The sequence below is a fragment of the Sarcophilus harrisii genome, chromosome 4, assembly GCF_902635505.1.
Source record: "Sarcophilus harrisii chromosome 4, mSarHar1.11, whole genome shotgun sequence".
Classification (NCBI taxonomy): domain Eukaryota; kingdom Metazoa; phylum Chordata; class Mammalia; order Dasyuromorphia; family Dasyuridae; genus Sarcophilus; species Sarcophilus harrisii.
This window is the reverse complement of record NC_045429.1, coordinates 463,447,622-463,472,374: the sequence shown is the minus strand read 5'-3', so window position 1 is coordinate 463,472,374 and position 24,753 is coordinate 463,447,622. Positions and strand designations below refer to the sequence as shown.

General features: G+C 52.5%; 1 protein-coding gene across 21 annotated transcripts in view; it reads left to right on the top strand.

Moving 5' to 3' along the window:
- Window positions 1-24,753, top strand: part of PCBP3 (poly(rC) binding protein 3) — a 298,571-nt gene that overhangs the window by 198,636 nt on the left and 75,182 nt on the right. For 14 of the 21 annotated variants that reach the window (XR_004234123.1, XR_004234122.1, XM_031968312.1 and 11 more), the window contains 2 exons: window positions 3,581-3,696; window positions 12,880-12,954. The gene's annotated coding sequence lies outside the window, so the exon portion shown is untranslated. Of the gene's footprint in view, window positions 1-3,580; window positions 3,697-12,856; window positions 12,955-24,753 lie in introns of those variants that run through there. The other 7 variants (XM_031968324.1, XM_031968323.1, XM_031968322.1 and 4 more) reach the window with 3 other exon arrangements.

Genomic DNA, 24,753 nt, shown 5'->3' with positions numbered 1-24,753 from the left:
GACCGCTCCAGGGTGGAGAAGGGCGCGTTTCAAGGAGACGAGGCTGGCGTGTTCGCTTGGTCTTGACAGTAGAATCTCTGGATCCAGACTCACGCTGTGCTTGGCTGCGGTCATTCATGGACTTGTGCTGTCCACCTCCATTCTTAGTGTCGCCCATTTGGCCATCCCCCCACCCCGCTCCAGGATTCTCCCTGTCTGGCCCCAATGGGTTTCTCTGGGAGGGGATGCAATTGTGCTGCTGCCATTTTCCTGGTTCTGCTCCCCTACTGTCCCTCATCCCTTAAGCTCCTTTCTGTCCCCATTCCCTCTTCATTTAGATTCATGATCCTGCTTCCTTTAGCTCAACCAACAACATCCAGCTTCACTTTGATCAGGAGTTTGTAAGTCAAGACTTGACGGGGCATATTTTCACCTGGGGCCAAAACCATCCAGTAGGAGAATGGCTGGGGGGGGGGAGGTGGCTGTGGGGCCAGGGAGGGCAGTTCTAATGTGATACAGTGATAGCCAGAAAGGGGAGGTCTGCCCTTGTCCCCTGAGAGGAAGGCAAACCCCCAGAAGAGGAGCATCGAGACACTGAGAGCCTTGGAAATGGGATGGAAGTAATCACCAAGTGAGGTACAAAGGAAGGGTCGCCCACACCAGAAGTCACCCGCGACCTTGGGACCCACCCTAGGGCCAAGCCTTGATTGTTCTGGACTAGAAAGATCATGGATCCATTTAATTAGGTCATTTGGAGAAGAATAAAGCCCCAGCATCCCAGAGCGGGAAGGACCACAGAAGTCGTCTGGTCTGACCCTCTGATTTGTACAAGGAGAAAAGGGGGTGCAAGATGCAAGGGAAAGAACAGTGGCTTTGTTCTCATTTGGTACAGATTTGAACCCTTATATATCATCTCCCTTAAATTGACGGTAATGAGACTCATCTATAGAATCATAGGGCACTTAGAAATCAGGGCAGACAGCTGTGAGACAAGCAGGACAAATGCAATCTAATCTATTAAACATTTATTAAGCACCTACTGTTTGCCACGCACTGGGCTAAGTGCCAGGGATTTATCTCCAAAACAGAAAACAGAGTTCAGCTTTGGGTACATTAGGTGAAGTAGCCAGGCTTTTCAGAAAACAACAAATCATGAGGAGCGATGCTCAAATAAAACGTGGGTAAAGCCCAGATAAATTTGGGGATTCTCCGGTGAAGAGCTCCAAAGCCAGAGAGCAAAGGTCACAGCTATATGTCAAAGGCTGGAAGTCAGGAAGACACCTTGATTTTCATGAGATTAACCATATGTTCAGGGACTCATGAGATTACAGCCTCAGAGCCAGAGAGGATCATGAGAAAGAAAAAAACTAGTGAAAAGTGGGAAAAAAATTGCTTTAACCTGCATTCAGCCTCCGTAGTTCTTTCTCTGCATTTGGATGGCATTTTCCATCACACACCTATTGACATTATCTTAGATCACCGTATGGCTGAGAAGAGCTGTCCATCAAAGTCGATCATTGCCCAATGTTGCCATTACTGTATACAGTGTCCCCCCGGTTCTGCTCCCTTCACTCCGCATCAGCTCATGTAAGTCTTTCCAGGTTTCTCGGAGGTTCACTTGCTCAGCCTCTCTTACAGAACACTAGTATTCCATTACTTTCCTAGACCACAATTTCCAACCAGCATGTAGTAAGCACCTACTATATGCCAGGCGTGACATTAGGCTTGAGAGACACAAAGACATGGAGGTGATTATTTTAATTGTTATTATCTTATAACCTCTTAAATCTTTTTTTAAAACCTTTCTCAAGGGCGGCAAGGTGGCATGTAGATAAGAGTTCAAATATGCTCTCAGACACTTACTGTGTCTGTGTGGCTCTGGGCAAGTCACTTAACCCTGCTTGCCTCAGTTTTCCTTTGTGTAAAATGAGCTGGAGAAGGAATTGATAAACACTGCAATACCAAGAAAACTCCAAATAGGGTCGTGGGAAAGTCAGAAGTGACAAAAATATAACTTGCTCTTAAGATTCAGAAACTAAAGCCCAAAGCTAACAGGAAGGAACTTTTCCGAGAGTAAATGGCTAACATCAAGGCAAGGACGCAGATCACGGCCCCCTAACTTAGGGTTTGAAGGGTTCCTGAAATGTTCTAGTCCAGTTCACGCCTGATGTGGGAACACTTTAGAAGTTCTAAGGAAGCTGAAGGGGATTCATACTCCCAGAGGGTCTTCTTGCTGCATTGTTCCAGAGCTCCGGTTTATGCCAGTCAAGTCGATGTCCTCCATCCTCCTCAAACGCTCCTCCAGCTTCCATCTACCCTCCTAGAGGCAGCGTTTAGTCATGTGTCTTTTTCTTCCTCTTGAAAGGAATCGGTTTGGACAAGATTCCCCGAGCTGTGAGCCCCAAACCCAGTTAGACACCTGAAATTCGGCTGACGTGGGGGGACAGTTAGCCTGCAGTCACACTAACAGGTGCCATAGCCAAGATCTTCACTGAGTTGGGAAACCGTGAACGTTCTGAAGGCTTCTGAACTAGGTTGAGAAGGAAAAAATGAAATGAGCACGTATAGAATTGGAAGCAGAAAGAAGGCTGGGTTGAGGGAGGTATTGTGGGAACATCCCAGGAACCAATTACTTTTGGGAGAATTGTAATTGTGGTACAAGGCAGGAGCAGCAGTGCCTGTGGGAGCTGATTCCTCATTATCTTTCAGAGTGATAACAGGTCGCCTCCCCTTGGCCCTCTGCAGTCACCCCCAACTTAGCTGTCTTTTTCATGTTATGGACCCCTTTGGGCAGATGGATGAAGCTGGTGAATCCTTTCTCAGAATCATGTTTTGGGATCATTGAGGCAATTGCTAGGGAGAGCACAAAAGGCACAGCCCAACACCTGGAATGTAGTAAGCGCTTGGTCAGTGCTTGTTGGCTAACAAAGGGATCCCCAGGGATCTGGTGACAAATGCTGTGGAGTCCTCCCCAACTCCTTCACCTCATGGTCTCCCTCGGGGCCAAGGGGGTCTCCTTAGGGGCCCTAAGACCAGTGAAGGCCTGCAAGCTGAGGCTAGTTGTGCACAAGGATGGGCACTTCCTCCCAAGATGCCTCTGGCTAGTCAAAGCCCAGCAGAGGACAGGGTGGCTGCTGGGTCAGAGTCGCCCTCGCAAGGTTTGGAGATAGTTACCACCAAAGGGTCTCTGAGACGATGGATTGTGAGGCCATAGAAACTCCCAGAAACCCTCTGTCAAGTTGGAGCTGGGACCATGGGGAGAGAGTGGATAACTGCCCAAGTGGTTGTAGAACCTTGATGATGGGCCGGTGGAGCAGGTGACAATATCAGGGACCTCATGACCCACCCAGGGAGAACAAGGGGGAACCAAGGACCATAGTCACTGGCAAAGGATTAGGATTAAGGCAGCGCCGGTCCCTAGGACATCCCAAAGGCAAGCTGAGGGTGCTAAACTGGGAGGGCCAACTTCCTGCTGAAGTCTGCCCGGCACTGCGGGCACTGGTGTGCGGCCCCAGGGCAGCGGGGCACCCCTGGTATGGAAGATGTAGCTGATCCAGGCATAGAGTCAAGCTCACTTGTCAGCAATGTATTTGTGTTTCAGCTAGTGTGGACCTGTCGCCTCAGCTGAGAGCTCCTCGTTGGCCGCCCTAAGATGAGAGCATCTGGAGCCGTCTGCTGATTCCCACTCTGAGCTTCAGAGCCAGCTTATGGGGCAAGGTGAGTGACTTCTCCCACCCCCGTGAGTGTCTGGGACTTCTCTTAAGTGACCATTGATGGCTTAGGATGGAGGTTCCAGATCTTCAGGGACATAAGGTCATCCCATTAAAACGTCTTCAAAGATTGATCACATCCTAAACTAGAGGCCCCAGTGCTGCCCGGGGGGCCCGCCTTCTCCAGCCATTGTGCGGCAGTGGGATTAGATGGTCAGCACCTGCTGCCGGTCACAGATCTTCAGGAGAACAACACAAAATGATCTCTGGCAGAGACCGGGCAGTGTGAAGAGTTTCTCCTTCAGCAGCTGTCTTAAGTCACTGGCTAATATGAATTTAGTGAGAATTGCCATTGATAATTTCCTTTATCCATTCATCCCTCTAGCCATTTACTCAACCAGCCACCGATCATTCATCTGACCGACATTTGCTCCTATTTGTAGGGAACTGCGGGGGGGGGGAGGAAGGGAGAGAGGGGGTTCAGTGGACCCCGAGGTCTGGTCCTCCAGGTCCATGAATTCAGCACCAGCCACGTCTTGGGCCGTTTCCTTCCTCAGTAAGCTCCAATGGCTCCTTGTTATCTTGAGGATCAGATGTAAGAAAGTGCCTTGGCCTGGTTGTCAAAGGCTTCCCAGTGAGGAGGCTTTTTCCCAGCCCCTTTTTCCCACCCCATGAGACATTAGCCCCCCACACGCTCAGTCTCAGCACACGGCTTTCTTGCTGGCTCCGTCCCTTTGAACCGACTGCCCCTCTTAACTGAAATGTTGTCTCCCCACCCCCACTTCCCAGAAGCCTAAGTTTCTTTCAAGGCTCAGCTCAAGCTCCCCCTTCTTCTGGAAGCTTTTTTCTGGTGACCCTCCCCCACCTCCCTGGCACAAGTACCACCACCCCCTCAAAAAAATCACCTTGTATTTATTTTATGTGCAGCCATGTGTGCATGGCTGGAGAGGAAGCTCTTTGAAGGCAGGAAGCGATTTATTTCTGTGTGTGTATTGTCAAGGGGAAACGCCACACCAGCATACAGTAGGTGTTTAGTGTATACTTGTCAGTGAAGGGACAGGAAGGGACGCTGTTGAGGGAGAGACCATGGAAATTTGGGGGAGGGCAGAATGCTTTGGTCTGGGCTTCAGGAGAGGCTTGTGACAACAGGCTCCCGGCCTTGTCCCGCTCCCTCTCAGCTGGTTTCCCAGTGTTTTTAGGAAGAAGGAGGCTGACTCGGCCCTCCTGATCCCTACCAGAAAGCAGGAGGGGCGGCAGCTCATTGGGGGCCATGGAGACATCGCTCCAAAAGTTCCTTACAGAAGGGAACCCCAGCTCCTCACCCAACTCTCCCTCTCTTCCCCTTTATCCAGTCTGAGATCTGTCCTTGAAGTAATAGGTATGAAGAAGGAGCTGCGTCTACTCACGTCAGCAGTTTTGAGCCTCTTGTTATTGGAAATTCACATGAGTTTTATGTATTGAACCCACTTCTCTCTCTCTCTCTCTATCTCTCTGTCTCTCTCTGTATCTCTCTGTCTGTCTGTCTCTCTGTCTCTGTCTCTCTGTTTCTATGTCTCTGTCTCTCTGTCTCTGTCTTTCTCTCTGTATCTCTGTCTCTCTATCTCTCTGTCTCTCTCCCTCTGTGTCTCTCTCTGTATCTCTCTATCTGTCTGTCTCTGTCTCTGTCTCTCTGTCTCTGTCTCTGTCTCTCTCTCTCTCTCTCACACACACACACACACACACACACACACACACACACATTTTGGGAGATGCGGTAAAAGTAATTTTAGCTTGAGGTCATCCTCTTATTTGAGCCTAAGAAATATCTGACGATATTTCATTTCCCATTAGAAGGAACAAAGGGGCCAGGAAGGAATGGGGGGACCATGTTTGTCCCCCTCCTGGCAGGGCTTTGTCACATGGAGAGAAGGGGTCTGCACAAAAAGAGGCCGCCGCCCACCTCCATCTCTTGATTTCCCTGGGAAGCGTCTTCCCTTGGTTGGTAAGAGCAGAGATGCGAGCACTGAGCTTGGTCTGCCCGTCAGCAGCTGGCGAGGTGCCCCTGCAACAGCGTGACCCATTAAACAATGGAACTGAAGCCCATTGCCCTGCTTTTCAAGGGTCAGCTTCCACTGCTATCAAACCAAAGAAAGGGCCGCCCTTCAGCCCCTGCTCATCACCCTGTCCTGGGGACTTAGGGCTCATCTTGGGGAGAGAGGGCAGAATCACTTCTCCCCTCCCCAGAAGAGGCCTCCCCAGCTTTATCTCCACCTACACCAGAACAAGGATGCCCTTCTCAGCCTCCTGGACTAGTCAGCGTCCAGCTTCTGCTTCAGAACTTCATGAGGGAGAATGTCAGCCCCCCCCTTCTTGGAACCCCCGAGTCCATGAGAATCGGGGAATACTTCTGGCCTGCAACTCGGTCACAAAAGCTGGAATCCATAAGGGACAGCAGAGGTCTCCAGTCCTTGCCATAAGCTATGGTGTGTGTCTCTTGCCAAAGAAAAGAAAGCATGATCAGAAGCTGCACCTCCATTGGGTTCCTCTCAGATTTAAGTAATAAGGGGATTGGGTACGTCCGGTGTCCAGCAGCCGACAGCACACTTGTGGTGGAGCCAATAACTCAGAATGAGAAGTAGCCATTGAGAGTAGGTCCCAGGACCGCCCGATCCGTGTCTGGGAAAAGAGGGGACTCGGCTATGATGTGGACAGGAGCAGCTCCCGAGGTTCAACTCTCTGCGTAGGAAACATCAGCTCCTTTACCTTGTTTGTGGGACCATGAAGCACTAGACATGGAAAGGACCCTAGAGACCACCCCCTCCTACACCCTCATTTTAAAGATGAGGAAACAGAGACTCAGCTCAGAGGAGAAGGGCCTTGGCCAAAGTCTGTCTTCATGGTGCCCGGTGAAGGAGGAGGAAGAGAATCACCAGGCCCCTCAACCTTAACTCGAGCCCTCACCCTCCCTTAGGTGGTGCAACGGCCTGTGAGAGCAGAGAGAAGCAGGACCCGGGCTCCTGCGATCAGGTATCCCCTCCTCCACCCCGGGAGGGTCCCCTTCCCCCGGCCAGGGTCAGCCCCCTTCCTGAGCCGGCCGTCAGCTCGAATGCCCCATGAGGAGAATTGCTTCTGGAGATGCCACGAGGTGGGAGTCATGCTCATAGTGCACAATCCGGGGAGGACAGGAGACCTGGGGGACACTGGGGAGTGGTCCTGGCCTTGCATCCTCTGCTGGATGGGGGGGCCGAAGGTGAACCAGTGAAGCTAATTGCATTGATCTGGGAAGGGGGGGCTACGTCTACGTGGTCTGGCCCGGAGGAAAAGAGCATCTGCCCTTCCCGTAGTGGGACAGCCTCCTCCCCTCCTCTTCTGATATTCGTTTCTGGATCCTCTTCACGCCCTTCTAAAGCAATCAGTCAAAGAGCCAGCTCGGTGCTGCAGCACTTGCTCCGCGAGCTCTGTTAACCTTGCTCGGGGCGACAGAGGAAAGGACACAGAGGCCGGGAAAACCAGAGCAGCCTCTAGTTTAATTTCCTGGGTTCCATCACTCCCTACGATGATTAACCTGGTCACAGACAAGAGGAAGCTCGCCCTCGGTTCAGCTGCCCTAACTGACCCACGGGAGGATTTCTGTGCATAGAGACTGCCCTTCCAGAGCCCCGTCTCAGGCCGTGTCCTCCTGCTTCCCCGTCTGCATCCTCTGGGTCTCACCTTCTGCAGGCGTTAGGCGGCTCTAAGTGGCTCGTGCTCGCATCTTACCCGGTCCTGTCTATAACCCATAAACACGTGCGCTCCCTCCAGAGTCATCCCTAAACAGGGGGCCCCCAGTCTGAATTATGAGGAGCAGAGGCTCGCCCCATACCTCGCTCGACCGAACCGGGCATTCCCGGGATCCATCCGCCTCCCCCAGTAACGTTCCCAGCCCCCGAGCACAGGCCGTCTGGCCCGGTCCCTGCACCTCTCCCACAATCTAATTTGTGTGATTAATTTGCCAGCAGACTCGTCCTCTGTGGACAGCGCAAAAGGAAAATTCCATCCCAGATGAAAGGCTCGTGAAAGCCAGATTAGCAGAGTCTGAATAAATGGAGTTGTCCTAATGGCTGTGACGGAGTCAGCAGGATTCCTCACGGCAGGACATGGATCTGGGCCGCGTACGATAGAGCCTCTTCCCCATGTCTCCTGGGTTGGGAACCGGCACTCGCTCCCAGTCATCCTCCTCTCCGCTCCTTGGTGGGGGGTTCTGGGGGCAACTGATGGAGGGGGTGTATGCAGGAGAAAGGTCTCCAGCCGGGGGCCCTGGGCCAGGGCTTCATCCCCTTCCAGGTGCAGGGGATCTTGAGGAGGAAAGCTCTGAAACAAATGAGTGTGGGCTTGTTAGCCAGCTCTGGGGGAGGTTTCTCAAGGAGCCGGGGCATTTCTCCTTGGAGGATGAGGGCCCCAATCATGGGGCGAAGTGTGAGCCCCAGAACGTGAACCTCATCACCTTGGAAGAGCCTCCTCGTGCATCTCCCTGTTTCCAATCCAGTCTCTACAAAACTGCCAGATCTGTCGTGACCACATTCAGCCACATCGAGCAATTACTCTCAAAGCCTCCCCCTTCCCTTGCTTCCCAGCCAAAGGGCTCCCTAACCACTACTCCCCCCTGGAGTATATATATGCTCCTGGTGGGCAAGGACTCTTGTTTTTTTTCTTTATATTGCCCACTCTCAGCACACATATGTCCGGCACATGGGACCAAAGTGGGGATCTTTGAGGGCAGAGACTATTTCTTTTATTCCTTGATATCTTAGTGCATAGCATAGGACCCAGCACACAGTAAGTGCATAATAGAAGCTTGTAGAATTGACTTTGAATAATTATGATTGAGGATACTAAAGCAGAGGAGACTGGGATGAATGTATACACATTCATAGACATATACGTACATTCATATATTGCAATGTATACATCCCAGGATCTGCCTGGGAAGGGGGGGTTGGGATTACATCATAGCTACCCATTTGTTTGGGGATTTGTTCATCTCTTTTGGGAACACAGTTAAGTGCACTAAAGGATCCGTGTTTATTGGAGTGCTCTCCTCGGCTGAGGCAGACGGGGAAAATTGCTAGAAAATATAAGGTCAAGGGGGAATAGGGAGATCACCGATGCCTTTGTTTGATGGGCGAGAATTCTGCGGCTTTTCCAAGTGTCACCCAGACAGGCCTGAGAGAACGGGTCCTAAATCCGCGGAGGGAGAGTGTTGCCCACTATTAGATCCTTGAGAATTTTAAGCAGTGGGATTTCCTTGTCAGAGAACCGAAGGGGACACCTGGTGTGCATTCTGGGTCCCCCCAGCAAGACGACTCTTGAGGATGCTGGGAAACCCAGCCAGGGCTTTCAAAATGGCTGGATGGCTTTCTCGGGAGAGTGAATGGCCAGCGATGAACGATCTCACTGGAGAGCAGCTCCCCTAAATGTTCCTTCTGTCTGAGCCCCTTCTGTTCCCGGTACTGGCAGGCCCAGATGTATTTCTATTTCACCAAACTGTAGCTGAGTGTCTTTAATCCCTCAAAAGCTTGGCCTGATTCTTTAATCCCGCTTTCATTTTTGCTACAAAACCCCTTTCAGCCCTGGACTCGTGCAAAAGTTTACTTAGAAGATTATTTAGGAGCTAAATTAAACTGCTGTTCTCTGCCTGTGAGGATTATACCCACTCCGAGTCTGGGATTTCAGGGGGAAATGGCCCTTACCCAGGGCAGGGTGGCCATTCCGGGGGGGGGGGGGAACAAAGAGCACATTTGGGCTCCACAGAAGAAATCATGAATTTGAATTCAGGGAGGAGGGGCTGGGGGGAAGTCGTTCAGGAGGAAGGAGTCCCTTCACTTGAGGAGTGAACAGTGGGCTGCTCCCTTCCCTGCAGCCTGAGCTGGCTTAGCCCACGGAATGGTGCTGAGTCTGGGGTACCGGGGGGTAATGGCCCCGGCCTCCCCAGAATCACAGACTGAGACTTGGCGCGGTCCCTCCAAAGATTCCCCTGCAGTCCCACTTTAGACTCTTCCTGGCGAGTCACTGGCCAGGCTGGTGAAAGGCCCCAAGCAAGGGGGGTTCGCTGCCTCCTGATCCACCAGTTCTCCACTCCTTAAATTCATCAGTGAGGAAGCTTGTCCCGGAGGTTAAGGACTTGCCCCACAGTCCTGGGAGCATTCGCACCCAGGCAGCAGAGTTCCCAGGGTCTAATGCAGTTCTGGGTGGGCAGAAAAGGGCCCTTTGCCAGTGTGTCCTGAAGAGTAACATGCTGTGGAGGTCTCGGAGGGCAGACTCATGCTGTGAGAACAGTGGGACCCTGGCCCTTCCGGGCGATGGGGTGGGAACTAGCGATTGGGACTGGCAAGGCCGTGGCTGCGGCCGCTCCTCCTTCTCCTGGGTCTTGCCACCCAAGTCTCCCAAGGGCATTGCCCCTACACGGTATGAGGGCAGCTCCAGGTGGAAACTGCCGAGGGCATCTCCCCTCCACAGTATGAGGGCGGCTCCAAGAGGAAGCCTCCTTGAGCTTCTGGTGTCAGAGTCAGGAGCCAGCTGTGGCCCATGTTCAGTCATGCTCTCTCTCACCTGCCACTTAGGGCAGCTCTGAGAGGGGCTGAAATCATCTGGGTGGCTGCAAAGTAACCGATTTTGGCTTAACGTGCCCAGAATGTCCTCAGGGCCTCGCACAGTGGAAGGGCAGCCTGGGAGGGGATGAACTCTCCTTGGCCCCAGAGTCTGGGCAGTGGGAAGTATGCCCAAAGGGGCCGGGCCAGGTCTCAGATTCTGCAGTACATCCCAGGTGGTTTAGATCATGGCAGTGGAGGGCATGGACTCCATAGAAGGCAGAGGCTGGCACCTCTCGCCAGCCAAGATAATGCCCATCCTGCCCTTGCCCAGACCATTGTGCGCGTGAACGAGTTCCCATAGAGGTGTCAGGGCACAGAAAGTCACACTTCGAGGTGACGGTTCCAGGGAGCCGTGGGAACACTGACCCACATGGGCACACGCGCATATTCCCGCTTTCCTCAGCTAAAAGTTTGCCAGAGCCATTAAGTTGGACCAGGCGGGCCCGGGCAGCCAGCTTGACTTCCTTGGCCAATGAGCCCCATCCCACTCAGGGCCACCCGGCTCCTGGCTAGAATCACGTTTTATTCAAAGACAGAACAAAGTGGTCCAGTCCGGGCAGCCTGAGTCTCCGGCAGTGCCCCTCCAGGAGGAGGAACGGGGGAGCTGGTGCTCTTGAGTTTACCCCAGACCCGGGATGATGGAGGCCAGGCCTCTGCTTCCCCTTCTATCCACTGGTCACAAGCTGGGCTCGGTGCCCTGGGAGCCGCTCCCGTCCTTTCTGCAGATGTAAACGGCACTCCCAGAGTTGGAAGGGACTGGAGTGATCCCCCATGACCCAGCTGCCAGGGCATGATGTCCTCAGGGGCTGCTGCAGTTTTCGGCAGGGGGAGGCCCCCACCTACATCCCTGGATCTTCCCCCTGCCTGTTGTCACTTCCTGAGTCTTCCTCGCAGCCTCCAAGGGGGCCCTCCCTGATCGGGGCCCTCCAGCAGCTTGCACTGTAAGGCAAGGACAAATGGGCACCCTCCCATCTCCTCTAGAGCCCACCTGTAGCCCCTGCCCGACTTCTCCGCCACTTCCGGGAGCTCCAGGTTGCCACCTGGGCCACTCCCTTACCTGCCCACATGGCCAGCCCGGGGCTGGCTGCACACAGAGGCCTCCAATTATGAGCAGTCTTGAAGCCCCCCGACTCCAGCAGCCGGTGGGCGATCTGGAGAAAGCTTGCCTGGCTAATCGGGCCTCCCCGGCCACTCCTTCTGCAACCCCAGAGGCACCTGCTCCCTGGATGGGGGGAGGGATGCCACTCTTATTGTCAAACCCAAGCTGCAGCTCCAATCCTCATCCCGTCAGGTGGTAAAATGTGCCTTCCCCCCCGCCATCCGGACAGGGCTCGCCTTCCACTGTTCCGTAAAGGGCAAAATCCGTTTCTTTCCTTACCAGGCTCGTTGCTGGCTGAACTACCTGGCACCAAAACGGACACTGGATGCCCCTTTTGCCGGTTCTCTTTAAGCTTGTAAATCTTAATGGAAATCTCCAATTTGCCACAGGGTTATGGCAGTCAGGGAACTGGGCAGAGGGATTTGGGGTAAGGGGAACAGGCTGAGGGATTTGGGGGGGGAGGAATAGGTGATGCCACTGGCACCCATCACACTTCTCTCAGGAGAGCTGCTTCTTTGGACCTTATCCCTCTCACCCAGGGCTCCTAGGGGACTTCCGAATTTCTTCATGTGCACGTTCATGGTTCCTGGACTGGGACCCGTCTAGCTGTGCCCCTGCTCAGTACTTGTGGCCAGTCAAGGACAATGGCACTTAATTAATAACACGTAAAAGCACTGATGGGAGAACATGGACTCTAGAACTGGAAGGGACCTTGGGTATTAGGAGTTTAGCTTTCCCCGGTGCCCAGGGCAGTGCTTTACCCACCATAAGAGCTCAACAAAGTTTGTGGAGCTGAACTGACTCAGAAAGAAGAGCCTGGGTCAATGCCCCACAGTGAGTCAGTCAAATGAAGCACACAGTAGGCCCCATGTCCAACCTCGGTCAGTGTGACTCGTCCTTCCTGACCCTGGCCTCATGCCAACTTCTCAAGGTCAGGCGTCCTCTGCGATAGAAAACTGGTGCTGGGAGTCAGACTCGCGGGGTACCCGGCGCCTCCCTTCCTGGAGGGAGCCCTCAGCCCCTGCCCCATCGCACTCTCGAGGGTAAACCTTGCGTGATAATGCCCCAAGAGCTGGTTCAAGAAGCAGCCCAAACAATCCCTAACCCGATTCTTATAGAAAACCGAACAAAGCCAAATAAACCCAAAGCCATGGCGAGATCAATCGGGGAGCCTGTGCTTTTGTTCACCCTTCCTATCACAAGGGCTTGGCTGGTGCTGCCTCGTGTCCTGGAGGCAGATGGATTTGTTCAGTGGACCTTTAAACCAACCCAAAGTCATTGACATGACAGCAGAGGCAGTATTGGGTGCATCCCATGCCCAGGAAACCAAGGGATTTGGGGGAAAAATAGGTCACGTGCCATCGGTGCCCATCACGTGGCCCTCTTCCCCAGGCCAATGGGAGGGTTAGTGCTCTCCGGTTTAGAACAAAATATCACTGTGATTATTTTTCTCCCCTTAGCATTTGTCATCTTCTCCAAACAGGGAAAGAGTGACCATCTGTCCGAAACCCTCATCAAACCAAATCAGTCCCTAACAGCAAAGCTGCTTTGATTTGAGGTAAGGAGATTTTAAAACAGACTTTTCTGAGGGGACAAAACTTCAGAAAATTAAAAATGCTGTTATAGACTTCTCTTGTAAAGACTGATGAGGGGGAGAGCACCAGGTGGACCAAGGAGGTTCACAGCTTAAAACAAAGCCCACTGCGTGAGCGTATTTAATCACAACTAACAATAAAGGGGATAAATTTCTTCATAAGTGGAAAAAAGGAAAATTGGAATTTTATAAACCTATAATTTGACAAGATGCAAATGAATTTATTTACCTTAAACATTAATTCATTAATTAACATTAAAATGTTAATTAAACATGCTAATTCATTCAGGGTTTTTTTTTGTTTTTTTTTTTTTTGCTTGCTTCGGCAATACAGAAAGGTTTTTAAGGATCAATTTAAAATATTAAAAATTGGTTTAGAATTAGAAAGAAAGTTTTATTTCTAAAAAAAAAAAAGAAGTCTATAGCACAGTAAAGGTGTTTAATAAGTATGTTTTGGTTGAATAATTGATAGCTTTACAAATGTTCAATTTCAATAGAGACCACCTTGAAATTATATTCTCAGCTTTTCATAATGCCATGTACCCAGGGCCCAGCACATTGCTTTGCACCCAAAGGGGACTTATGAAGTGTCTGTTGGGTTTGCTGGATTTATGCTTTACAAAGTCTTCTCCTATGCGTGCGCCATTTAATGATGTGGAAGCTTGGAAAGGGAAAAGAAAATAAATGTTTTCATTTTAAAAAAATCTTATTCAATGAGCTAACGATGCTTTATGAAAAGGATATGTACTGGATTTTTCTTTCCTCACATTTAGAATGGCTATCCTCTCTGACTTCTTTGTGACTATAGCCAACCTAAATTCTTTCAAAGTTTTTCCATTTGGTTCCATTTATACGTATCAAGGAAAAATCATCGGCCGGCTCCCAAAGGGGTCATCAGTCGGAGGCATTTCTAAAGCCATCATCTTTCTAATTGTGCTTTAGGATCAAGAAATACAAACACTCAAAAAAAAAAAGGTCCAGTGTAACTACTCTGTGCCCCATCAGCTTAAGATCAATCCATTTTTATAGGGATTGGAAAAGATGGCTGGAACTTTTCTTCTATCTGGTGTGCTTGTCACTTAATTGGGACTTGTTCCGATCTAGGGCTGTTTATGCTGCTTTAGAATACAAAATGATTTTTGTATTTGCCTGTTGCTTTTTTTTTCCTTAGAATTATCTCAAGGGTGGAAAGAGGTTAAATATTTTACAAATGCAAAAGAATTAAATAAGATTAGCTTACATTTGAGATGAAGGAAAAACAAACAAAATTCCAGGTAGCCAGATGAATTTTCCTTTTCTTGAGAGTGCTGTCTGAAATTGGATTAAGTTACATTTGTGGTATTCAGGATTCATGTTAATTATAAAAAATCCTAATGACCTTTTTTACTCTTTTGAATCATTTATTTAAAAACAATGTATGGTAGGCAGCATTTCTGTTTTCATCTTCTAGTCCATAGAAAATAAAAAGTAAAATAATTCCCAGATTTCCCTTTTCTAAACCATCGCCTTGTGTGGAGAATTTGCTTCAAAGAAATAAGGCGAGAAGGGGTCAAAACTGTTTTGTGTGTTTGGGAGGTTTGTGATTGTGCTATCGAGCTATCCCTTTAACTTAAAGGGATATAAATATAGATTATATTTATACTTAGAAAATCCTAAAGTTTGTATTATGTGGTTTGAAACACGGCGGCTTTATTATTTCTCTTATCCAAACCCCCACACCCCAGATCGCCAGTCCATCATTAATGTCTTCTAGCTACAAGAAGACACAGCTGCTTTTGTCAAGCAAAAACAACGTTCTCGTTAATGGCTAATACCCATGAATGGCTAGCAAAACTGGGTTCCCCTTTCCTCCTCGTGTCTCACCCTTGGCCACGGGTGCTTCCAGAGAAAATGACTGGTTCCAGCTCTGGAAATGAAAATGGCGCCCATGTCAAGGATTAGGAAATGGTGATTTATGTTCATCTAGTTTTCCAGAAATAAAGGTGAGAGTTAGGTGATTTTCCTGTTTATTAAGATAATGACAGCTTGCTAGCATGGCTTTAAAGAGATGGCCAAGGGTTCACTACGTGACTTTGGACATGGATCGCCATTGTCTCTCAGATTCTGCCCGGTGATTACGTCTGATTTTCTATTTCTACCTCAACAGGTCAGGCTTTCCCCCCATTGAAGACAATAAAGCTAGATCACCAGTGAGTAATGGGGCCCGTTGGCCATTCTCTCTCTATTTTAGAAGAAAATGAGAGTTTGTGAATGTCGTTTAATAGTACGTCGTTAGAAAATGTTTGGTAATGAATTCCATTTCTTAGGATTCTATCTGCTGTTTCTTGAATTGATCCTTTTGGGAATACGAACGCTAACCCAAAGGCTTTGTCCCTGCAATAATTATTCTCTAGAATTCTCCTTCCCCAGGTTCTGTGGCAATAGGAATGCCCTAGGACCAGGGGACAGGATGGCAGTGCCCGCCCGGGGCTCTCGCTACTCCCTGTGAGCACTGATCACGGAGCAATGTCAAGTGAATGTCATTAGCAGGAGGGGAGAGAGCCTGTGGAGTCAGTCCCCGTGCTTACATTCCTGGGGAAGTCTCTTACCCAGTTCCCTCATCTCTAAACGGGGAATGGTAACCCAGGGGCACTGGGAAGAGGAATATGAGTTCCTATTATAATAATCATGATGCAGTTTGAGCTTACTTTTGTGTTGGGATTGTCTTTAGATGGAAACAAATGGGGGAGAAATGGCTCTCCTGCTGTGAGTGTTTGGTGCTTAATGTTTGGCAAATTATTATGAGTGGAAATGGAAGGATGACTTTGAGATGGGGTATCTTTCCTTAGGAGCCTCCCCAAAACACCTTCCCGGCAGTGGGGGCCCAGGTCCCTCTGCCTTTCCTCTCGGGACTTGGCTTTTCTTTGTTATTTTCTGAGAGCTTTAATTCCATCTGGGGGGGGGGGGGATTTGGAACATTTGACATGGAAACAAAGACCAGAAATGTTGTTCCTAAATCTCTGTAAGTCGGGCTCGTGTTTAGTGACTGAGTGACAGTCTGGTCTGCGATCATGCTTCCATACCAACATTATTTATTGGCTGAATTCTCCAGAAGGATAAGGGTGTATCTGAAGGCTGGGAATTTTTCCTTGGTTAGTTTGGGAAGGGTTGTAAACCTCTGACGAAAAATTCTGGCTTCTTGATCGCATCCTTTTAAGCATTCAGTAGAATCAAAATGTTTGTAGATTGCAGCCCAAATTGCTACCTTTGTTTTTATAGTTGTTCTTGTCAAAGCATATTTCAGGGGCGAGTCTTGGGGATTCATTTGGCGCTCCGAATGATGCATCATTTCCCTAAATTGCAATCATGATAATAATGGCAGTAGCCAGCATTTATGGAGCACCTTAAAATTTGCAGAGTTCTTTTCAGAGATCTCATTTAATGAAATCACATCAATCCAAGGTGCCTAGTGTGTCGCTGAGTGTCCTCCCTCCTTCCCCTCCCCCCCAGCCCTCCGGCCCGGACTCAGGGCAGTCCTTCATTGCCTCAGCAGCACACCCCAGATGACATTGGACACTAATGGGGAATAAATTAAGGCTGAGAGTTTCTGGAGCCCTAGTCCTGCACGGTCCTGGGCATGGCTGGGACCCCCGGGTCCCAGCATCCCTCTCACACTTCCCCCATTTGGGGAGAAAAAAAGGAGTTACCCCCAGGAAGTCCTGTCCCCGAGCTCTCGTCCCCCCAGCCCTCGTGTATCCAGCAAACAAGCTCAATAGAAGACGCCTGTGCGACATATGGGGCGTCTCCATCAGAGCTGGGAGCCCCGGGCCCTGAAAAGAGACAGTTGCCTTTGCTCCCCAAAAGAGAACGGACTGTAATTTATGTGTGTATGTGTGTGTATGTACAGGTGTATACTTGCACATACACGTATATATACACCTTTGTATTATATGTAACAGAGCAGAGCCATCTACATGTTTTTGTGTCTGTATAAGACAGACACAGAGAGAGACAAAAAGATGGAGAGAGACAGAGAGACAGAGAGAGACACACAGAGAGAAATTGAGGCAGCCTGAAAGGAGCTGGGGCTGGGCTGGGGTCGCTCTGATCCTTCTGCCTTCGCAGCCCATTCCCAGTCCGTCCCGGCGCCCGTTCCTGCCCGCCATGGGGTGGGCGTTGTACTAATGTGCACCGGGCCTGACATCACAAAGACCTGTTGGTGAGATTAAGGGTGCTAAGGCACACTCGCTGTTAATGGAAATAATTAGCTGCGTGAATCAAAATTTAATATGAAAAGCTGTAAACAAATGACTGCTGGGTAGTTTCATGTTCAGCAGACGCTGAGGCAGAAAATAGTCAGTCGGTAATACTGTTTTGCCCACTCCTAGGCCCCCTCCCTCCCAAAGCCCCCTGGCCCCCAGGGAGAGGGGAGGCTGTTCCACTGCTGGTGCAGAGGCTGGGGGCAGGATGGGGGGCAGGGAAGAGGCAAAGTGGGAGGGAAGGGGCTGCGGGTCTTAACTATAATTCAGACTGAGGCGTAGGTGGAGTGAGAACGGATCTGCAGTGACAGGCTCAGAGCCACTATCAGGCAGGGAGGGTGCCCACGCTCGTGCACAAAGACACACACTCTCTCTCTCTCTCTCTCTCTCTCACACACACACACACACACACACACACACACACACACACACACATACACATACACACACACCTCCTGAAGGATCCCCAGTGAGGGTCCAGGCTCAGGGCCCTGCCAGCCGGCTACAGCTGCATCTGGGAGGGCAGCAGGGAAGGGCCCCCAGCCCCAGAAGATGATGGAGTCCTTTTCTGTGGCCCATCACAGCTTCTTCTCCTGGTCCCTAATCAGCCAGGCTCCTGGGAGCCCCGAGAGAAGAAAGAGACCCGTCCAAATCACATCACAGCCTCCTCCATCTCAGGCCAGGAGGGATCTGGGGCATCAGCTAGTTAAACTCCCTCATTTAACACGGGGGCAAACTGAGGCTCAGGGAGGGAAATGGCTAACAGGATTGGAGGGGGGGTTGCACCCAGAAGCAAGGTTCAGAGAGAAGGGAAACCTTCTTTGCATGAGCGTGATCTAAATGCGGGCACCCACAGCCATGCCGGGCCAGAGCCATGAGCCCCCCACGGGGGCGCCCGTCACACCCGGGACACACTCGGCTCTCGGGGACCCCGAGCAGGGTCAGCTGCTTCATCTGGAACTGGAAAAGGCAAGTGTTGGAAGGGGCCTCCCAGACCATCTTCTCCAAGGGCTGAGGCCCCGCAGCCTCCGCTTGGAGCCTCCAAAGGGGAGGTTCCGCTCCCTTTGTTGGTGACTAAATGTTCCAACCTGGCCCTGAAGAAGAGATGAGCAAATGCATGTTTTAGCGAATAGGGGCTCGGGAAAGGGAGGAAACTCCAGAAGAATGGCCTGATTGTCTCAATCAAGCAAATTGAGTTTTATGCAAATGCCATCAGACTCGACCCATGTGTTTATTTGTTTGGTTTTTGCTGAATTGATTTTTTAATCTTTCCTTTTTATTCTTTGTAACTAGGGGTCGCTCCCCGGGGAGGGAAGAAGGGAGGGCTAGATTCAGAAATCAAGAGAATATCAAAACAAAAGATATTAGCAAGAATTCAACAAAAGGGAACATTGCCAAGAAAAATATGTTACTAGGTAGAAAATTAATGGATGTGAAAGATGCTTCACGCTAGAGTTTAGGACATTTGGTGGAGAAATGCTGCCAGTGGGTTGGGGGGGGGGGGCGTGTGACTTTCTCCAGGGTGAGCTTTTTTAATTGAGCATATTCTCCAGGCTTCTGTAAATCCCATTAGAACACAGAATTGGTGAGGACAAAGCAGAGTTGGATTTTTTTTCCTTTTCTTTTACCCAGCATAGATTTATTTGTTATTTCTTTTTTTAATTATGGTTTTTTTATCAAAGTTTTTTTTTTCAAAACATATGCAAGGATAATTTTTTCAACACTGACCTTTGAAGAACCTTGTGTTCTGATTTCCCCCCTTTCTCCCACCCCATCCCCTAGATGGCAAACAATCCAAAAATAGATGTTACATCCAATATAGGCATTCATATTCACACAGTTATCTTGAGAGCAGAGTTATTTAACAGAGATTTTAAACATAAATAATTTGAGTCATCTTCATTGACCTGAGCCCAAACAATCATTGAAATCCTACTGGCTCCTGCTCCCCAGCAATTGGAGATCTGACCTTTGGCTCTTATGTCCACGCTTGGGTCCAAAATAAAGAGGTTGACAACGATGTTTGCTTGAAATAAAGTGATTCCAGCTGAATTTGATTGAAAATTGAGAACTGGGCGTCATCCCTACAATCCTCAGGGCCCTATCTCTGATGGCCTGGAGCTGCCAATTCAAGACACATCCCAAATGTCTGATGTAGATCCCCGGGGTTCCTAGACTTATTGTTGGCAAAAATAATCTTGTTTTAAAATTTATTTCTCCTGATGACATGGAAGTTATCTTGGAGTCAGAGTTCTGAGTCAGGAGAGAGCTTGGGGCAACCTCCTTCCTGCTCCCCTCACCCCATCTGACTTTTGAGACACGCAGGTTCCCCAGACTTTAAGTAAGTGCAGGTCACCCAGGACTGGGCAGCAAACGTGGGTTCCCCGCTCACCAGACCAACATGCTTTGCGATTTTAGCCCCCATCCCTCTGCCCCAGCCCCAGTCCCTGTTATGGACTTGAACCGTGAGCCAGTTCTGCAGATGCTCCAGGGCCGGGAACTCCTCCAGCTGCTCTGGTCTTCTCAAAGCCCCAAAGAAGTGACTCACAAACCCTGCTCCTCCTTCTGGCTCTGCCCTTGTAGGAACTGGTGGGGAAAATTGCTCTGAACACAAATCTGGCCAGAAGAGCATCCTTCCATACGGACCCGTAGCATCCCGGGCCCCTGCCCATATCACAGAGCCCTGCCGGGAGCCCCGGAGGCTGCTTTCCCATCAGGCCAGGCTACTGGCTTTGTCCTCCCCAAACAGGGCCATCTCCCGTCTCCAGGTATTTGTCCCAGATGTTCCTCATGCCAGGAAGGCCCCCTTCAAACCTCTGTGTCCTAGAACTGTGAGGGGCATTCAAGGCCCGGCTGAAGGGGCTCAAGCCAAGCTTTCTCCATCCCCCAAGGCCTTGGGAACCCCTGCTCCCTCCCTCCAACACACACACACACACACACATCCTCACACACTCTCATACTCATGCACACACACATTCACACTCACACTCACATTCACATACTTTGTATTTGTGTTTACACTCGTATTTCCCCTCCTGTGGGAGGGAAATGGGCACAGGCAGGACCACCGGGTTCAGTGGTGGATGAGCCTTAAGGATCATACAGTCCAGCCCTTCTATCTTACAGATGGAGAAACCAAGGCCCAGAGAGGACACCCAAAATAGCCAAAGTTAAAGAGGTATTAAGGAGCAGAGGCAGGATTTGAGCCCCAGCCTCCAGTTACCCTCCTCTTGCCACTGGGCTTTATGATGTGGAAAGCGTTCCCGGCACGGTGCTCATTGGGATTAAAGACAGGAAGATGAGAAAGCTGGGGGTGGAAGGGGGGTCTGCAACGAGGGCACCAGGAGTGTAGACTTGGGGTCAGGGAGACCTCCAGCCTTGATCACTCACTAGCTCTGTGACCCAGACATCTGTAAAATGGGCATCCTAACGGCAGCTCCCTTTTAAGGTCACTGTAAAGGTCAAATGAGCCCAAATTTGTAAATGTTGCGCACAGTAGGCACTCTATAAATGCTTATGCGCCCTAGTAAGTGCCAGATTATGGGGGTGGAACACCAGACTAAGTTTCTTCCTGGCAGGCAGTAGGGACCCCTGGAGGGACAGGGCAGAAGGAGGCACGTCTAGGCCCACCCACAAAAAAGGGCTCTTGGCAGCTGTGTGAGGACCGTGGGGGCAGAGGGGTGAGGAGCCATTGCCAGGGTCGGCTGGACAGGCAGGGGCTCTGGGGCGGTGGGGCTGCTGGCACAGGTCAGGCCGGAGCTCCGAAGCCGTGCTCCCCCTGAGGGGCCTCCTTCAGCCGCTGCTGGGGATGAAGGGGAGAAGGGGGAGGGGCCTGAGCCCGCTGATTATTTACACATTGGGTGGCTGATCTCTAGCACCCCCTCCCCAAGCGTTGGAGCGCCCGCTGTGTCCCAAACATTATTCTGAGGTCCCCTAAAGGAGCCCTGCTTCCTCTCAAGCATCTTCCCTGGTTTGGGGGAGACTCCAGGGCCCAGAGTTAAATGGAAGCAGGCTCGTAGTAGTCATCTATCCTACGCACTCATTTTCCTGATGAGTAAACTAAGGCCCAAATGGGGGCGGATCTTTCCCGAGGTGATGCGGCCTTTCAGCAGCCGGGCTGAGGTTCAAATTCATGGAGTCCCCTGGAATCCTCCGCTGGGATTTCTTCTGTGTCCTCCTGCCTCCGGGCCTCCTACATGAGGGTCCTGGGCACATGGGCAGCCACGACCTTGGCCAAGGTGAGGACTGAGAGAGAACGTCAGAGGTCCATTTTCTAAACGAGGAAGCAGGACCCGGCGTGGGGGAGACTTTCCCAGTGTCACACAGGAAGTAGTCAGGGAGGGAAGGGTCACAGACAAGGCCCTGCTGGAGCTGCTGTGCCCCAGGATTTGGGGGCCCCACTGCCTCCCCAGACCCACCAACACCCTCCCCTCCATCACCACCAGCACCCCCATGATACCAACCCCCGTCAGCACCGCCAGTCCCACCCCCGATGCCCCACAAGCCCGGAGCAGCCGCGCCCACCGAGCCACCCGGCCCAGCGGGGTCATGGCCCAAGGCAAATGAACCCAGGCCAGAAGGGGGCTCAGAGGGTTGGGGGGCATTCCTGCAGCAGGAGATTGAAAATCCAAGCAGATTAGTTAGAGGGCATCCATCCCCTACAGGATTAAAGCGAGTCCGGGCCTAGAGGCCTCAGCATCCCAGATGGGGGTCACGGGGTCCCTGGTGATTAAGGGAGGATAAGAGGATGATGAGGGGATGCCGACTGAGCCCCGCTGGAAGGCCCAGGGAGAGGCTGCTCAGTCCCGGGGGCCAGGGGGAGTCCCGAGGGCTGGGAGGAGTCCCAGGGGCCGGGGGGAGTCCCGGGTCCCTGCTTCCTGGCACTCCCTGGTGCATCCCTAAGCCCATGTCAGCCCCTCGCTGAGAGGGAGAGGAGGGGGTTTCTGGGTCAGCAGCTGGTTTCCCCTGGCACTGGCAGCCTGTGGGGGAGGGGGGCAGCCCTGCAGGCCAGGGCCGGCTGCCTGTGGGTTCCCTTGCTGTGGGAACGGGAGGTAGAACAGACATGGAAGCTCAGGAGCTCCGAGCCAGAACCAGGACCGATCAGCGGCAAGATTCTCTGCCCCTTCTTAGTGGCCCTGGGCCCTCAGGGGCCACTGGCCCAACTCCTTTGCTTTGCCAGCTTTATTGCCTCCTGTGGCAGGACGCCAGCCTTACAGAGACAGGCGTGAGAGGCACTGCCCTTGGGAGCCTTTGGGGGGGGGGCATTGATGCTGCACCACTCGGGGAGCCTTTGGGGGGAGGGGGGGGAATCGGGGCTGCACTGCTCGAGAAGCGTCCGGGGGAAGGCACCTGCTGACGCAGACTCCGAGGCCGTCCCCGGGCTCTTTGCCCTTCACCAGAGCACATCCCAAAGACCTTCTGTAGAGTCTCGTCCACTCCTTCAAGATTCTGTCCCATCACTTTCCGCCTGCTCCATCTAACTCACAGAAAAAGCCGCCCCCACCAAGTCCTCTCCCTCTCCCTCACTCCTCTGTCCTCTGCCTCCCGACTTCATCATGTCACCCAGCACTTAACAGCAGCTGGCACACAATAGGTGCTCACTCAATGTTTAACATGCTGCCTGGCACACAGTAGGTGCTCACCCAATGTTTAACCCACTGCCTGGCACACTGTAGGTTCTTACTCAATGTTTAACATGCTGCCTGGCACACAGCAGGTGCCTAATAAATGCTGTGATCACTCAACTAAAGCTTTTGTCTCTAAATTTCCAATTGGTCAAGTCCAGGGGGGGAGGAGGTTTCCAGCTTCTGTGCTCTGCGCTCTCTCCTCCCGGACGTTCTCTCCTCTCTTGGTCTTTGTGCCATTGCTCTCTCCTTGTTCTCTCTGGCTCAGTCTCTGTTGTCTGAATAATGTGCCTGAAAGAGACTCTGGGCCCTCCTCCCCCGACGTTCTCCGAGACCTCCTCGGGAGCCCAGGGCTCCATCAGCGCTGCTACGTCGATGACTCACAGATCTCATTGTCCAGTTCTGGGCTTTTTCCTGAGTTTCCTCTCGGAGACCACTGAAACTGCAGGCTCCAAAGCACGATCTGCCTCTTTCCCCGCACGCCCGCCCTCTGCCAAGTGTCGCGGCTGCCGAGCGGGCCGGGCCTCTGTCGGCCGGGTGTCATTCTTGCCTTCTCCTTCTGCCTCTCTGCCAGAGCGCTTGCCCACCCTGCCCCCCCTGCTCCGCCTCCCACCCGAGCCCTTGTCTCTGCTCACACAGAGCCCCCTTAGTTCCACCGTGGTTACCTCCTGGAACGTTGCAAGGGCTTCCTACCCAGGGCCCGTGAGAGACCCAAACACCTCGGGCAAGCGCGGGAGCTCCACAAAACCGTGGAAGTCGCCCTTAATGTCGGCATGCTCTGGCCTGGCCCGCTAAGGGGCACAAAGCTTCTCCAGGGGATGCAGAGGGAGGGGAAACGGGCACAGCTGAGGGAACACGCTAAAGTATAAAAGGAATGAGCGCCTCATTACCGCTCTGCCCGGAGGGGGTTGCGCCCCCCGGTTTTGCCAGGTGACCCCAGGCCCTTGCAGTGGCAGGAAGAGAGCTGGTGGCCCCTGCCGGGGGCTGAGACGCTCTCATTCCCCCTTGCTTCGGCCGGAAGCCGCCCCTTTAGGGAGAGCGTGGGGTCCGTGGGCCGCGGGACAGCGAGTCTTTCTGGCCGTGCAGGGACTGTTAGGGCAGCGTTTGCCCCCCTGGGCCCAACCTGCACCCACCAGTGTGCTGTGGGAGGCCCTCGGTGCCCGTAAAGGGCCCCGCTGGGAGCGCCTCTATCTCCGTCTGTGGGCAGGGTGCTGCCTGACAGCAGGGGCGGAGGCCAAGGAGTCTCCCGGCAGGGGCAGAGGCCGGCCCCAGAGGCGCCCAGACCCAAGGAGCAGGGTCCTGGTGTGGGCTTCGGACCCCGCTCTCCCGCCGATGCCCCGGGACAGCTTGCCGGCGGGGGCAGCTTGGGAGCACGGCCGGCCCTGGGCCGCCTTTCATGTTCCTCCCCGGGGAAGCAGGACCCTCGGAGCTTGGGGCTCCCGAAGCCCGAGCTCCCCTCCCCCAGCCCCGCCCCCGCCTCCCAGACGGAATTTGATGTGAGCCCCCCCGCTCCCCCAGAGCGCGGCCTAATGCGCTCTGTCAGGCGGCGCGCGCTGCCGGGGGCGCCGGGCTCTGAAACACAGGGAGTCGGGGCCGCGCCGGCGGTCCCGGCCCCGCTGCCCAGGACGCGTCCCCCGGAGGAGCCGGGAGCAGGGGGGGCTCCCTAAAGCGGCCCGCGGCTGTGCCGGCCTTCGCTCGGCCCCGACACCGCTCCCGGCTCCGGGCCCTGCTGGGGAAGTCGGGGCCCCCGCGATCCCGGGAGGCTTCCCGCAGGTGCCCCGCGGGGCCGGGAGCCGGACGGCGGGAGCCGGACGGCGGGAGCCGGGGTGTCGGCGCCCCGGGCCAGCGGGGGCAGCGCCTCCCGCGGCCGCCCATGGGAACGTCCGCAGGAAAAGCCCGTC